Source organism: Lactuca virosa, chromosome 9 (genome assembly GCF_052849685.1).
Source record: "Lactuca virosa cultivar CGN04683 chromosome 9, Lactuca_virosa_CGN04683_v6, whole genome shotgun sequence".
In the NCBI taxonomy this organism is placed as follows: domain Eukaryota; kingdom Viridiplantae; phylum Streptophyta; class Magnoliopsida; order Asterales; family Asteraceae; genus Lactuca; species Lactuca virosa.
The window spans coordinates 140797910-140815981 of NC_136434.1; positions in this window are offsets into that span (position 1 = coordinate 140797910).

Sequence of the window (18072 nt, forward strand, 5' to 3'; positions counted from 1 at the left end):
TGAGGAAGTCTCGGGGTTGCGACGAGTTGCTAGAACCGTAGGGCATCTTGTCACCTTTCTCTAGGTATGAGGTTCTTTGGAAAGGGAGTCATATCGAGGAAGCAGTGGAAGTTTGGAGTTTTGGCAGGATAAGTACTTTATGTGAGAAAGTTGGCAGGTGAGTATGCTGGTCGTACATGTGTGTACTCTTAGCGTACTCATGTGCGTGAAATTCAAGCGGAGTCACCCAGTACGCTGGGCGTACCAGAGGGTACGCTGGGCGTACTAGGCCCAGAAAGAAACCCAAATATTTTGGAGTGTCCCTATTTAAGGAACATTATGTCAGCATATCCAGCCACCATTTCCAGATTTCAACTCTCTCAAAACCCTAAATCCCGTTCTTTGAGCTTGAGTGTCCATTGTGCGCTTATAAGTGTTCTTGTGCGATCTTTGGAGTGAAGAAGGAGCATGGAAGAGAATAGAGTTGGAGTCCAGGCTTTGGATCTGAGCTTTTCTGTGGATGGAGCATCATTTAAAGGCATAAAGCTCAAAGCTTTCCCATCCTTTTTATTTGTGCATGATATGGTCCATTTTAGGGTTTTTGGTCCCAAAGGTTGAAGCTTTATGAGTTGTTGCACAACAGAGCCTAATGTTTGTCCTTTTAAGTGTATCTAGTGGAGAGGATCCATAAAAATGAGGTCTTGGACGTTTGAATCAAGCCATGCATGAGATATGAGCATTTTGAGCTAAGAAAGTAAGAGTTTTGTGTGTTTGTGACCTTATCAGCCATGCAAAGGCTTAAAGTCACTGACTTTATGGAGTAAGAGCCTTTAAGGAGTCCAGATCTGGGGTTTGAGTTAATGTCTTAAGGGGTTAAGACCAAAGGAGTAGGAAAAGCAATCCCCGATGGCTAATCCGGATTCGTGAGTACGCTAAGCGTACCAAGAGAGGTACGCCCCGCGTAACCTCGCTGTGAACTTTTGGGCTAAGTCTCATTTTGGGCCTCGAGTGTTGGGCCTGGAGTTTGGGCTTGTTGCAATAGAGTCTTGGACCAGAGGAATACACATTTGTGCTTTGGGCCCTTTAGTTGGGCTTGCCATTTAGATTTGAGAGTTGGGCCTCGGGAGAGCCCATTTATTATTGGGCCTTGGTGGGCCCAATGGGTTTTAGGTTATTGATGGGCTGGTTAGTGGACTACCCATAGACCTAATGAGTGAGAGTTTAGACTTAGTTTCTAATTGGGTTAATTGTGGGTTTGGCTTAGAGATAGAGGCTGATGCGCAACAGCAGCGTTTATAGGGGTTATTCATCCGAGGTGAGTCTTCTCACTATACTTACCATGAGTGGTATCCTTGTGTGACTGAGCTGTCTTATGTGCTTATCTGTCTATTGTGATATTCTGCATTATGTCTTTGGGATTTATGCTGAGTATTGTTATTATTATTATGAGCTTATTGAGTTGGGACCGGAGGGTCCACCCGAGTTTTGGGACCGGAGGGTCCCACTGAGACACATCGACCGGATGGTCTTATCTGAGTATAACCATGAGAGGCTACTGAGATATGTGTGGTATTTTGTGGTATTCACTAAGCTTCGTGCTTACCGTGTTATGTGATATGTGTTTCAGGTTTCTCTGGATCGCGGGAAGGCGCCGACTTGATTGTACACACCAGCGACGGAGTTATGTTTTGAGGATCCAGGATTATTAATCAAACAATTATGGAATTGCGATTTGTAAATTAAATAATGAGATTTTTGTGAAATGTGTTATGAGAATTATGTGGGTTTTAAATGAAAAATCCGTTTGAAAATTTACGGTGTTACAAGCATATCGCTCATCGAATTTCTCAATCAACGTGGTCTTAATAGACCCAAACATCTTCGGTATGGCCTCTCGGATAGCTGCAGACACCTCCTCATGAATGATCCTGTGGATCTCCTCGTCACTAGCACCACTGCCCCCGGGGTTGTTGCGGGTAATCACCATAGTGTCTCTGAAACACAAACAAAAAATCATCAGAGACTAGCTCAATACACATACTCACTCGATTAGCTACCCCTACACGCTCCTTAGCATCCTAAGATTCTTACTTGGGTCACATATAGATCCGATGTTTTCAGTAGTACGGGCCCAATACTACCATCCACACCAACCTGTAGTCGTCTCAAGTCCTCTTCCCAGGATCCTAATTCACAATACTCTATCCCTCACGGATCTCAAATACTCTCTTGGTAGATTTTTCAATGATTATCTAGGTATCTCTCCTAGATTACTCAAACTCTCTCTAAAGATTCCTGCTTTGTTTCTCCTTACTCAGTACACATACAGAGCAAATAGCAGATAAAATCAATCAATAGCATACCCTAGGCTAAGGCATCATCAATCAGGCAACTCTAGCCCTAATATCTGAAGTACCTAGTCTATTCCTAGCATGCAGCTCTAATATCTCATAAATATCTTATAATAAAAACAAATAATGGTATTTTAGGAAATCACCGTTCGGGCTCTGGCTGATTGTACACACTGCTCCGTCTTGTTTTCTCTTTAAAACTCTTACTCAATTTAGAAAAAATCGTTTCTTTTTAGAAAAGATTTTGCAAATCCTCAGTTTGAGTCCAAACGCACCCGAGAGTACATCCGAATCCCTCAAACCAAGGCTCTGATACCAACTTGTAACACTCTAAATTTTCAAACAAACTTTTTATTTTTAAATCACGTAAAAGCAATATAACTTTTTCTCAAATCACCATGTATCAAGTATCAAAAACATGATTTAACAAAACAACAAATAATATCCCAGAATCCTCGATATAATCTCAAAAATGTGTGTACAATCAAGCCGGCGCCTTCCCGCGATCTTGAGAAGTACCTGAAACACATAACACACAACACGGTAAGCACGAAGCTTAGTGAGTTCCCCAAAATACCACATATACAAATAATAAGCCTCTCATGGATATAACTCAGTATGGACCTTCCAGTCTCATGCGTCTCAGTAAAGACCCTCCAGTCTCACGGCTCGGTGTGGACCCCCGGTCATATGTCTCTGTGAGGACCCTCCGGTCTCACAGCTCGGGTTGGACCCTCCAGTCATATATCTCAGTGAAGACCCTCCAGTCTCACAACTCGGTTTGGGCCCTCCGGTCCAATCTAAGTAAAGCACAGAATAATATAGCATATATCACAAAGACAATATGCATAATATGACATAACTCAATACAAGTACACAAGACCCTCCGATTGATAACTCAAATAAGCCCCCCCGGTCACTCGGTATTACCACCCATGTAAGTATATCGAGAAGACTCACCTCAGAAGTAAGCAATTAGATCTAGCACCCCACGAACAGTCTAGACTCCACCTACATAATATTATTATCTCTAATAAGAAAATTGTAATAACCACTTGATATGCTAAGCTAACTCCTCCAATAAATCTCAAAAGGGTGAAAAGACCATTTTACCCCTTCATGGTCTGTAAGGTCCACAGGTGACCAAACTCTAAAAGTCAACGAAAGTCAACACTCGAGTCAACAGTCCCTATTGACCCAACTCGGCGAGTGCACCTATCTGACTCGTCGAGTTCCTCCCGTCCTCAGAAAAATCGGGAAAACTCCATCTCAACTCATCGAGTTGTCCCATCAACTGGCTGAGTTGTAGCGCGTCCAGACTATCGGAGAAAACCCTAACTGACTCGTCGAGTTAGCTCATGCACTCGTCGAGTCCCTATTGACCAATTCTCATTCAGTCGATTCTAAGCAGAAATACTATCCCAAACTCTAGGTCTAACCTCCCAAGGCTGAAATACCACGTAAAGCTGCAAGCTTTACGTCCATTCATGGCACCTAGGGCTCGAAATGCCAAAACAAGCTCTACTATAGGAATTAATGCATAAAGGCATGCCTCTAGCTTGATAAAGCTTGGATCTTTAGGCTCAAAGGACCTCCTACAGTGCAGATCCAAGGTTTCAATCTCATGACATGCTCAAGTGACTTAATAACCAAAAGATGGATGGGAGAAAACCCTAAAACTCCCTAGAATGAGATCTAACAAAAGAAATGGTCAAGATGGTAGCTTTTTACCTCCAAACATAAGCTAATCACTGAAGAACACTGGATCCAAAAGTCCGTCCTCGATCCAATCTTTGTTGCTCTCCAAATCTCCTTCCAAAAATGGATAAGAAAACTGAAATTAATCTCCCTCTCTCTCTCTCTCTCTCTCTCTCTCACACACACACACACACAATGAGTGGAACTGGTCTAGGGTTTCTCATATAGCTCTAAGGTGACAAGGGGTCCTCCAATTCGTCGAGTAGACTCTAGACATCACGCGGCCATTAACTCCTCTACTCGGCGAGTTGGGGCATCCACCTCGTCGAGTTCCTCTGAAATAAAGAATGTAAATAATTAAATATTATACCTGGGAGTCGGGATGTTACAATTTGAGAAATTTTTTCTAAAAAGAAACGATTTTTCCTAAACAAGTAAGAGTTTTAAAGAGAAAACGAGACGGAGCAGTGTGTACAATCAGCCAGAGCCCGAACGGTGATTTCCCAAAATACCATTATTTGTTTATATTATGAGATATTAGAGCTGCATGCTAGAGAATAGGCTAGGTACCTTAGAAATTAGTGCTAGAGTTGCCTTATTCATGATGCCTTAGCCTAGGGTATGCTATTGATTGATTTTATCTACTATTTGCTCTATGTGTGAACTGAGTAGGTAGAAAATAGCAGGAATCATTGGAGAGAGTTTTGAGTAATCTAGGAGAGATACCTAGATGAGCATTGAGGAATCTACCAAGAGAGTAGTGAGATCCATGAGGGATAGAGTGCTATAAATTAGGATCCTAGGAGGAGGACTTGGGACGACTACAGGTTGGTGTGGAAGGTAGTATTGGGCACATACTACTGAAAGCACCGGATCTGTATGCGAATCAAGTAAGAATCTTAGGATTCTAAGGAGCGTTTAGGGGTCGGTAATCTAGTGTGTGTATATTGAGCTAGTCTCTAATGATTTTGTGTTTGCGTTTTAGAGGCACTATGGTGATTACCCACAATAACCACGGGAGCAGTGGTACCAGTGACGAGGAGATCTGCAGGATCATTTATGAGGAGATGGCCGCAGCTATCAGAGAGGCCATACCAAAGATGTTTGAGTATATTAAAACCACTTTGATTGAGACATTCGATGAGCGATACGTTGCTGGTACGGTGGCTGCTGCTGTAGCCACCGCGGCCATAGCTGCAGCCAGACCACAGGGAGTGACTCGTTGTTTTGTGAGTTCAGCAGCACGAAGCCAATAGAGTTTGATGGGATATAGGATCCAATCGCTACCATGAGATGGGTCTCCAACATTGAGGGGTGTTTTTATACATGTTCATGTCCAGAGCATCTGAGAGTCCGGTTCGTGCTGAACGAGCTTCGCTTGGGAGCGAAGGACTGGTGGAAGTTTGTGACGACTGATTTTACCCCTGCAGATCATGCTGAAGTGACTTGGGAGAGGTTCACCAAGTTGTTCTGAGATGAGTATGTTCCCCAGGTGGAGAGGGAACGTTTGGCACATGAGTTTCTGTTTCTCAAGCAGAAAACAGAGTCAATGACAGAGATTACGAGGATGTTTCATAAGAGGGCGTTGTTCTGCCCCGAGCACATGTCCACTGAGCAGGCACGTGTGAGGCGGTTATTTTAGTATCATGAGGAGGGATATTCAGGAGTTCGTGGCGAACTCGTCTTATCGGACATTGGCTGAGTTACAGACCAATGCCAGGAGGAGGGAGATCGAGCTGGAGATTCAGAGAGGAGGACGGAGATCGAGCAGCAGAGGAGAGATAGGAGACTGGTATAGTCGTAGCCGGCGATGAAGCGGGCTAAGCCCGCCGATTCAAGAGAGGGAGGCCAGAAGGGTCGCACTTGTAGCATGTGCGGCAAGAGCCACGAGGGGTCTTGCCGAGCAGGGATTTGCTACAAATGTTGCAAAGAGGGGCATATGGCGAGGGATTGCCCCAAGGGATTCTCGGTTTGCTTTCACTGCAAACAGACGGGCCATCGGAAGGCCGAGTGTCCCCAGCTCACCCAAGGATCAACCCAGACTGCTACTCCTGCTGCTTTATGTCACACCCCAAAACCGAAACGGCGGAAACGTTCGGGGGCGGAGGACGTCATGTACAGTATAACAACAATGCATAATAGTAAACAAGCGAAAACATCATCCATTGCATTAATAGTATAATTTTAATATAAGTGTGTTCTGAAGTTTATAAGACACCAAAAATGAATAATCAAAATAAGAGATGAGTCTTGAACGTGCTCCATCTTCTCAAAAACCAGGCCATCGGTACCTGTCTACTGGTGACCTGCAAATACAAGTTATTTTTAAAGCGTAGATCAGCATTAAAGCTGGTGAGTTCATAAGTATTTTAGTGTCATTGTTTGTGTAGGTTTGAAGAATGTACTTGTAAATGTTTGATGCAAAAGTTTGTAAGTATTTGATGTAAATGCTTGTAAACTTCCTAGAAAATCCTATATTTTCTACTAAAGCAGTCTTCTACCAAGACCCAACTGTTATCTATGTTTGTTCTTTGTAAAAGTGTGTGTGTTTTCCCAATGTATGACTATCATTACCAAAATATAGTTTTTCATTACCGTTTGTGTGAGAAGATCACAATTTGAATGAAATGGGAAAATAAAGATGTACTGTAGTTTTATCTAGGTAACTACTCATGTACTAACTACCGTTAAACTTGTTAGTTAATTAAGGTAAAATGTGATATGATTGTAACCATACTTGATCGACTAGTATAACACGACGTTCGAGACGTCAAAATGATATGACATTCGTCACCCGTAGACCTGCAGGTCCCACTGTAGCTAGCAGCAAGGCGTAGGAGGGTCAGTCCAGTATAGATCTATACACAAATTCACGCTCTCCATCCAGGAGACTCTGGGTACAAAACATGACGCATCAGTATATTGTCGAGCCATGAAGTAGTATCTCACATTAATGTTATAGAATTCTTGTATTTGTATAGTATCTACTAGTATAGTGTATGTTTTCTCTGTCTAGTATGTAGTATGTTCTCTAGTGTATAGTATGTAGTATGTATTGTTTCTTGTTATAGTATGCACTGTTTCTCTTTATAGTATGTACTGACTCATGTATGAACTGACTCTTTGTGTGTTTCATTGTTCTAGTAATAATATTAGTGACTCCCTAAACTATACCTATTATAGTTTATTAGCAATGTTGTTTGCATGAATGAACATGTTTGTACACCTTTGCTACCCAAAGGTATTGAATTTAATGATGAGCTTTTATATCTATATACATACACATAATATATAACTAAGATTCAAACGACCTTCGGACAAACAACCGATACCCTAAGTCCACAACCAAACAAGGAACAGGAAGTAAGGTGAGTTATCAGTCCTAAGTCCTTTCAACCCTACTTATATAACTATATCTATATAAATATGCTTTTGAAAAAATATAAGTTTGAAAGAGTTTAATAGAAAGAATTTAACATGTAAAAGAGTTTATAAAACGATTTGAAGCAGTTTGTTTGATAACACAGTTTGGAATGTAAGAAATCCACTTGTTTGATAGTTATTAATCACATGTGATTGATATAATAACTATAATAGTTCTACTTGTATTCCCCCCCATAAAAGCATTTAAAATCATTTAAAAGATAAGTTAAGGGGTATGAACTCACCTGCAGTGAGTGATACGAATGAAAGATCGGATTGTAGGATGCTAAGTGTCAAGTGAAGACTTGAGCACAACGGATCCTAATAAGCATATGACGACACATATATGTATATAATTAGTGTTTATACAACTTAATCATGTAAGGAAAACACCTTAGGACTTAGTAAACACTTATATTGAAGTGCTAGAAGTACAAAGGGTTGCATCTAAGGAGTTTAAAGCCACACTATGGGGTTTACGGCCATGTGTTCACGGCCCTATGATTTTACGGGCATAGGGTTTACGGCCCTATGAGTTTACGGCCATAGGGTTTATGGCCCTATGAGTTTACGGCCGTAGGGTTTACAGCCCTATGAGTTTGCGACAGTAAACTCATGAAGTCTTGTGCCAAAGAGGTCATTTAAAGTCTTACAAACATCATGGAAGTGTTCTAGACCCAATCCAAGCCTTAAAGAAGTGTTTATGTCCAACTAGAAGCCTTAACAAGGGTTTACGGCCAAGGGAGATGCTCCTGGCCGTAAACTCTCTTTGATCTTGGATATTGGATGATTTCAAGTAGCATAACTAGTAAGTAATCCACATAGGAAGGTACTTACGAGTTTAGAATCCTTTAGGGGGGTCTAAGGCCGACAAATGCACCCTTAACAAGGGTTTACGGTCAAGGGAGATGCTCCTGGCCGTAAACTCCTATTGTTCATGGGATTTGGATGTTTTCAAGGTGCAAATCAAGGTTTCCTACTAGATAACAAGTATAGGAATAGGATACTTACAATATGGAAGCAACAAGAGATGATTTCGGCCCAAAACACTAGTGTGTGTTCTTGGTGATCTTGAAGATCAAACCCAAAAGATGAAGTTAATGGATAGAATCAAAGGATGATACTAGATAATGAGATGTATCAATGATTCAAGGGAAAGAACACTTACATTTTTGAAGAATAAAAATGAAGATCCTTATGATACTTGAGCGAGAAATTAAGTTCTTGAGGTTGAAAAGGTGAATAATGAGGAAGAAATGGAAGAACATCATGGTTAAAGCATGAGTTTACGACCACCATGAGTTTACGGCCGTAAACTCATATGGTGTGCCCGTAAACTCCACATGATGAAGTTTATGGCATGCTTGGTGCACAAAGGACTCAAGTAGATATTTCCTAACACTCATTTCTTGGATGTACTAGGCTTAAAACGCACTAAATGACTCTAAACAATGCTAGAAGATAGCAAAACAAGTCTAACCTTGATTGATTTGGATAACTATTCAAGATAGAAATTTCGGGTTGTCACACTTTATGTGTTACTGATAGCCGATTGGGGAAGGACGAGCCTCCGAGGGCTCATGGGAGAGCATTTCAGTTGACCGCGGAGGAGGTCCGTGCAACACCTGATGTCGTTGCTGGTACTTTCCTTGTGAGTTCTGTGCCTGCTTTGGTGCTATTTGACTCGGGTGCGAGTCTATATTTTGTGTCTTTATCCTTTAGTCGTCACATTAGTGTCAGACGTGAGGCATTGAGCCGACCACTGAGGGTTTCTATAGCAGATGAGCATGCAGTTTTTTCCACCGGTGTATTCCGGGGATGTGTATTTGATATTTTTGGTGTTGAATTCCCGATAGATCTGGTGCTGATAGCGACGGGTGATGTCTGTGTCATAGTGGGCATGGACTGGTTGAGCTGGTTTGGAGCTGTGATTGACGGTGAGCGTCAGATGGTGACCGTACGAGACCCTAGTGGGGGAGTGCTTACTGTGTATGGCGAGGGGACCAGATCTGGATCAGCTTTCTGTTTTGCCACCAGGGCGAGGCAAAGTTTACAGCAGGGGTGTATGGGATTTCTAGCATATGTGATAGATACGAGAGTTGCCACTGAGAGGCCGAGTTCCATCTCCAAGGTTCCGGTTGTGTGTGAGTTTCTGGATGTTTTCCCCGAGGAGTTACTGGGTGTGCCTCCCGAGAGGCAGGTGGAGTTCCAAATTGATTTGATTCCTGGTGCGGCACCTATTGCAAAGGCCCCTTGTTGCCTTGCGTCGCCCGAGATGCGGGAGTTATCCTCGCAGCTTCAGGAGCTGTTGGGGAAGGGTTTTATCTGACCGAGTAGCTCACCGTGGGGAGCGCCGATCTTTTTTGTCAAGAAAAAGGATGGTTCACACCGGATGTGCATTGACTACCGGGAGTTGAACAAGCTGATGGTCAAGAACCGTTATCCACTACCGAGGATCGACGATTTGTTCGATCTGTTGCAGGGGGCGTCTTGGTTTTCCAAGATTGATTTGAGATCTGGGTATCATCAGATGACGGTTTGCGAGGAGGATATCCAGAAGACGGCCTTTAGGACTCGTTATGCGCACTACCAGTTTGTGGTGATGCCATTCGGACTCACCAACACACCGGAAGCCTTCATGGACCTCATGAACTGGGTGTGCAGGCCCATGTTGGACAGGTCGGTGATCGTGTTCATCGACGGCATCTTGGTATACTCGAGATCTAGAGAGCAGCACGAGGAGCATCTTCGAGAGATTCTTGGAGTGTTGAGGATGGAGAGGCTTTATGCCAAATTCTCCAAGTGTGATTTCTGGTTACGAGAGGTCTAATTCTTAGGGCATCTCGTTAACAAAAATGGGATTTTGGTCGACCCGGCCAAGATCGAGGCAGTTATGCGATGGGAGGTGCCGAGGTGACCATCCGAGATCAGGAGTTTTCTTGGCCTGGCAGGTTACTACCGGAGATTTATCAGGGATTTCTCCAAGATTGCCGTCCCCCTTACCAGACTAACTAGGAAGGGTGTTACTTTTGCTTGGGGGCCCGAGCCGCAGGCGTCGTTCGAGACTCTTCACCAGATATTGTGCGAAGCTCCAGTGTTGGCCCTTCCCGAGGGAGTGGAGGACTTCGTAGTTTACTGGGATGCATCTATATCAGGGATGGGTGTTGTGTTGATGCAGAGGGGACACATGATTTCATATGCATCGAGGCAGTTGAAGCCTCACGAGACGAGGTATCCCACCCATGATTTGGAGTTGGGGGCGGTCGTGTTCGCCCTCAAGATTTGGCGCCACTATTTGTATGGTGTTCGGTGCACCATATATACGGACCATAAGAGCCTGAATTACATTATAGATCAGCCCAACCTGAATATGAGACAGAGGAGATAGTTTCATGTAGTGAAAGACTACGACTATGAGATTTTGTATCACCCTGGCAAGGCTAATGTGGTAGCCGACGCCCTGAGTCGCCAAGCAGTGAGTGCTCCAATCTGAGACGTGTACATGAGGATGACGGTGATGACTCCAGTCTTAGATACCATCCGAGAGGCCCAGGTGGTGGCCATGAGACCAAAGAAACGTAAGAGAGAGCAGGTGATTGGGCAGATTTCTGATTTTGAGACCGATAGCCGTGGGCTTATGACCTACCATAGGCGGATATGGGTGCCATATGCGGGTGGAGCTCAACATATTTTGATGGAGGAGGCCCATAGGTCGAGATTCTCGATCAATCCGGGAGCCACCAAGATGTATTTGGACTTAAAGATGGATTATTGGTGGCCCTGTATGAATAGGGATGTAGCATGGGTAGTTGAGAAATGCTTGACCTGTCGTCATGTCAAGGCGGAGCACCAACGTCCACATGGCCTGTTTCAGCCTTTAGAGGTTCCCCAGTGGAAGTGGGAACAAATTTCCATGGATTTTATCACCAAATTACTGAGGACCGCGCGAGGTGTCGACGCGATATGGGTGATTGTAGACCGGTTAACGAAGAGTGCTCATTTTCTGGCTATCAGTGAGAGCTCTTCTACGATGAAGTTAGATGAGATCTACGTGCGGGAGGTGGTGACACGACATAGGGTGCCATCATCGACAGTGTCGGATCAGGATGTGCATTTTACTTCCAGGTTTTGGAAGAAATTTCATGAGGAGTTGGGCACCTGGTTGCATTTCAACATCGCTTACCACCCACAGACTGACATGCAGAGCGAGCGGACGATACAGACGCTTGAGGACATGCTACGTGCATGTGTTATGGACTTCGGAGGAAGTGGGGACACTTACTTGACCTTGGATGAGTTTTCATACAAAAACAACCATCACTCCAGTATTGGTATGCGTCCCTTTGATCTCTTATATGGGAGGAGGTGTCAGACTCCCATATGTTAAGGAGAGGTAGGGCAGAGAGTGATAGGGAGCACTGAGATAGTGCTCAAGATGACATAGCAGATCCAGAAGGTCAGACAGAGGTTACTGATGTCCCAGAGTCGTCAGAAGGGTTACGCCGACCGGCGCCGTTCAGAGTTTGAGTTTCAGGTCGGAGATTTTGTCCTCCTGAAGGTATCCCCATGGAAATGGGTGATCCGATTCAGGAAGAGTGATAAGTTGGGCCCTAGATACATTGGTCCTTTCAGAGTGATCGCTCGAGTGGGTAAGGTAGCTTATCGGTTGGTTCGGAGTTGAGTCAGATTCATAACACCTTCCATGTGTCGCAGCTAAGGAAGTGTGTAGCAGATGAGACCGCGGTGGTTGCCTTACAGGACATTCAGGTTGATGAGCGCCTGAATTACGTTGAGAAGCCGGTAGCGATCTTAGATAGGAAGGTGAAGGTTTTGAGGAATAAAGAGGTGCCTTTGGTTGAGGTTCAGTGGCAACATCAGAAGGGATTCGAGTGGACTTGGGAGTCGGAGTCTGAGATACGGGAGTAGTACCCAGAGTTGTTTCCAGAGGATGACTTCGAGGGCGAAGTCTGATTCTAGTAGGGGAGAATTGTAACGTCCTGACTCCCAGGTATAATATTTAATTAAATTACGTTTATATTGTCAGAGCAACTCGACGAGTTGGATGCCCCAACTCGCCCAGTAGAGGAGTTAATGGCCGCATGATTTCTAGAGTCTACTCGAAGAGTTGGAGGACCCCAACTTGATGAGTAGGTGCTGAGTGAGAAAACCCTAATTTTCAAGGTTTGTGTTATATTTAAAGGACCTTAAGACCTCATTTCCGACTCCCTTATCACCATTCTACCATGTGAGAAACCCTAATCGAGTGTATTCGTTTGTGAGAGACAGAGAAGCTAACTTTTTGTATTCTAGTGCACTTTTGGAAGTGGAGTGAAGAGCATCAAGGCTTGGAATGAGAAGAGGATTTTGGATCAAGTGTTTTTCAGTGCAAGCTTTAGTTTGAAGGTAAAAAGTCACCACCTTGCTCATTGTTTGGTTAGATCCCTTTTCTAAGGAGTTTAGGGCCTTTTTCCTTCCTTCCTTGAGCACTTGAGTTTTATGAGCTTGTCATGAAGTTGAGTCTTCAGATCTGGACAATATGAGGTCCCTTGAACCCAAAGGTCCAAGATTTATCAAGCTAGAGGCAAGCCTTTATGCATTAAACCCTATAATAGAGCTTGTTTTGGCATTTCGAGCCCCAGATGCCATGCATGGACGTAAAGCTTGCAGCTTTATGTGATATTTCAGCCTTGGGAGGTTAGATCTAGAGTTTGGGACAATATTTATGCTTAGAATCGACTGAATGATAATTGGTCAAAAGGGACTCGACGAGTGCATGAGACAACTCGACGAATCAGTTAGGGTTTTCTCTAATAGTCTGGACGCGCTAGAACTCGACGAGTTGATGGGACAACTCGACGAGTTGAGTTGGAGTTTTCCCGATTCTTCTGAGGACAGGAGGAACTCGACGAGTCACATAGGTGTACTCATCGAGTTGGGTCAACATGCACTGTTGACTCGAGTGTTGACTTCCGTTGATTTTTAAGGTTTGGTCAATTGTGGACTTTGGAGACCATGGAGGGGTAAAATGGTCTTTTCACCCTTTTGAGACCTAGTAGAAGAGTTATATTGGTGGTTATTATAAATTGTTGTTTAGAGATAATTATATTAAGTATGAGGAGTCTAGACTGTTCGTGGGGTACTAGATCTACTTGCTTACTTACGAGGTGAGTCTTCTCACTATACTTACCTGAGTGGTAATACTGAGTGACCAGAGGGTCTTATTTGAGTTATCGACCGGAGGGTCCTATGTGCTTATATTGAGTTATGTGATATTATGCATTTTGTCTTTGTAATATATTTTATATTATCCTGTGCTTTACTGAGTTAGGAACGGAGGGTCCGAACCGAGTTGTGAGACCGGAGGGTCTTCAATGAGACTCATGACCGGGGGGTCCACACCAAGTCGTGAGACCGAAGGGTCCTCATCGAGACACATGAGACCGGAGGGTCCATGCCGAGTTATAGCCATGAGAGGCTTATTATTTGTGTATGTGATATTTTGGGGAACTCACTAAGCTTCATGCTTACCGTGTTGTGTGTTATGTGTTTCAGGTACTTCTCAGGATTACTGGAAGGCGCCGACTTGATTGTACACACATGTTTGAGACTATGTCGAGGATTCTAGGATATTATCAGTTGTTTTGTTAAATCGTGTTTTTGATACTTGATACATGGTGATTTGAGAAAATGTGATACTGTTTTTATGTGATTTAAAAATGAAAAATTTGTTTAAAAATTTACAGTGTTACATTAATTGTCGGCCTAAACAAGTATGTCTCGCACTTAGTCTCTACTCGACGAATTGGGCCTCAAATTCGTCGAGTTGCCCTATCAATATGAATATAAAACAATTAAATTTATACCTAGGAGTCGGGATGTTACTATACTTTTGACTAGAAAGTAATTCAAGTCCTTACACATGAACCAAATAGTTGTAAAGTTGCAATATTGGCCCTTGAATTTTGTCATTTATCGCTCCACTAGCCCAACAATCTCCCACTTGGAGACTTAAATGACTTAGTTTTTCTCTGCCACCCAATACTTTTCAACATTCCTTAATCACTCTCTCTCTCTTTCTCTGCCATGCCTTTTTCTCAAACTTCTGAAAGGTCAGTTAAAGCCATACAAAGCTTCAACTTCTCAGTCGTAAACACCTTGGTGAACATATCTGCTGGATTCTTCATTCTAAGGATTTTATTTAGATTCAGAGTTCCACCATTAATTAACTCTCGAATAAAATGGTACCTCATCTGAATATGTTTCGTTGTACTGTGAAACAGTGGATTCTTTGTTAGGTAAACTACACTCTGGTTGTCATAATGCAGTACAAAATCCTCCTGTTGTATTCCAAGTTCTGATAAGAAGTTCTTCAACCATATAATCTCTTTGGTTGCTTCCGTAATAGCAAATATCCTATGCTTCTGTGGTTGACATAGTAACACTCTTTTATAACCTATACATCTAACTAATTTTCGTACCTCCAATGGTTAACACATACCTCGTTGTGCTTTTACCCGAATCCATACATCCACTCAAATCTGCATCAGTGAACCCTTCTAAGACCACCCCCTTTCTTCTGAAACACATGGCAACCTCAGGTGTTCCTTTTAAGTAGCGTAGATGCCACTTTACTCGCTCTAAATGCTCTCTTCCTGTATTTTACATGAACCTTGATAGATGCCATTTTGTGATTCTTTTAGGGTAGTTTTTTAGCATTTAGCATCATATTTTACACATTTGCATGTCATTAGTTTAAATATTGTTCATCTCATGTCATTCGTTAGAATTCCCATACTGCTAGCGTTTTTATGTCATTTTCAGATAATTGGAGTGAAGTATTACTTTGGAAGCAGTTTTGGATGCGTTTAACGAAGCAATGAAGTCTACATGGATTTTGGAACTCATTAAGTATTATTAGGAATGCTTGGAAGATATTTTGGTCAAGAAATATTCAATCGAATTGATCATACGAAGATAGATTTCTATATTCTAAAGCCTAAAGGATGTTGCTGGCAACTTTGACCCCGTGTCAGTATTTTGACCATATCTCATGACTCGTAACTCCGATTGATGATATTAAAAATGTCCCGGAAACTAGACAAAAATTTGGATGCCTTTCGTGTTTATGAAAAAAATCAAAAAATGGAAAATTCGATCGTGCTCTCCAAAAACTCGATTGTAATGCCCTATTCCGAATTGATTCCTAGTCTGAGGCTGTGGCCCAAAGATCGGTCATCATAAGTATTATGGCTTTTGAAAAGGTAAGATCTAGGCCCATTTGGGTGCAGGTGATGTATTAGAAGTGATCTGGGTGTTCGGTTCGTGTTTTGGAGCCTAGGGGTATTTCGGTAAAGTGTCAGTTCGGGCTTTTATGGAAAATGGATTTTTTTGGAAGATCTTAAGAAAGTTATGAGTTGATACACGTGTAGGGCTTCTCGTACCATTATGTGGATATAAGGTTCGTCGGAAACGGACCTAGAATGAGGGAGTTATGATAATTTGAGGGCTTTGGCAATTTTGGTCCCTGGGTGGGAAAATCTTGTATTTGAGCATGCATGCAAAGGTGACAAACAATGAGTACGCTCAGCGTAAGATGGGAATGCCCGGAGTAGTGCTGGATAAGTAAAATGCGGGTGCGAAGATGTACGCCCAGCGTACAGGGGAGTATGCCTAGCGTACGTCCAGGATCTCCAGAACCTTAATTTTTAGGGTTGGCTCACTATTTAAATCACCTTAAGTCCAAATGGGTGCGCCTCTCTTTCATTCTCAGGGCCTTAAACCCTAAATTCGAGTGGTAGCTTCATCCAAGAGTGTTGTGAGCTTTGTGGGTGCATTTTGGGTGGTTTTGGTGCATTTCAAGAAGTGGAAGCTCAATACAAGGTGGTGGTTTAAGGGAGGGCTTGTAGATCAGGACTTCTTGCTACATTTTCAGCTTAAAGAAGGTAAAAACTTCTGAGCTTGATCACTAGATGTTGATTTTTATGAATATGTTGGTTTTTTGTCCCTTTTTGGCCTCCAGGAGCTTTGAGTTGCTACTTTTAGCATTTCATAGGTTATAAGCCCATAGAGTTGCAATCTTTGAGGCTAGAAACTGTTCATGCATGTCCTAGATGAATATTATTGGGTTAAGTTGGTCATTAAGACCCTTTGAACCGTGCAAATGCATAAAGCTGCCAACTTTGTGCATTAAGAGCTTCATTTGGTGGTTTTTTGAAGTTTAGACGCAAAGCTCTTAACTAATTAAATCACAAAAGTAGTTTGGAAGTTCTGAGAGTACGCCTCGCGTACAGAGTTAACCATCCCGTCAATGGTCAATATGAATCGAGGGTACGCCCAATGTACAATAAGGGTATGCCCCGCGTACGCCTCTGTTTGGGATTTCGGACTTTGGGCTTCGGGTTTGGTCCATCTGTTTGGGCCTAGATTCCTGGACCCTAATGGACTATCTGGTTGGTTGTGATCCGGGCTAATTGAAGGTTTGGATCATAGGATAAGTCCCAATAAGGATATTGGGCCTAATTCAGAAAATTGGGCCATTAATGGGCTTGTAAGTCCATGGATTTCGTTGGTCTAGCTATGGACATGTATAATGATTCAGAAAAAATAAATGGGCTTTTGGGAAGGCCCATGTAAGAGTTTGGGCACAATTTGGAAAATTGGGCCATTAGTGGGCCTTTATGGATTTTGGAGTTTTGGACTTGATTGGTTTTGGACTTGGGCCTTAGTTAAATATCTTGTGGGCTAGGGGTAAAATGGTCATTTTACCCAAGTATGGATTATGGATCATGGTATAGAACCCAATTGCTAATTGGGTGATATTTTGGTATTGATAGGTTAGGAAGTGGACAGGGCAGCAACTAAGGAATTCTTTCAGGAAGCTTCTGCATTTGAGGTGAGTCTCCTAACCATACCAATGGGTCTAAGGAACCAAGGCCGGCCCATTTATTTAATTGAGATGATTATTATTAATGTGCTATCGATACATTATGTATTTATGTGAAGACCATGCGGGGGTTCCCATGGCAATTAGGTATATGTGGTATGCTAGTGATTATGTCGTATGCTAGTTGACTATGGGGTATGTGGTAGCTAGTTTTCTTTGTGATACTTGCATGGAAGACCATGAGAGAGCCCATGACACTTGGATAGAAGACCATATGGGGAGCCCATGGCTTTCCTATTAAAGACCATGGGGGGAGCCCATGACACTTGGATGTAAGACCATGTGGAGAGCCCATGGCTTCCCTATTAAAGACCATGGGGGACCCCATGACACTTAGGTGTAAGACCATGTGGGGAGCCCATGGAATCCTGGAGTAAGACCCTGGGGGGAGCCCACGACATCCCGATATGTTGTATGCATGGCTTATGTGGTGTGTGTAGCTTTTATAGCTAATATGGTATATGTGATTATCGTGGTTGATACGACTAACGTGATTGATATGGCTTATATGATTAATATGGTTTATGTAGTTGTTATAGTTAATATGGATTATGTGGTTATGTGGATTGTGTGGGCTATGCTCTGGGGAACTCACTAAGCTTCGTGCTTACAGTTTTGTTTATGGTTTTAGGTATCATCGGTTTGGAAAGGAAGGACCCAGATTGATCGCAGCGCACA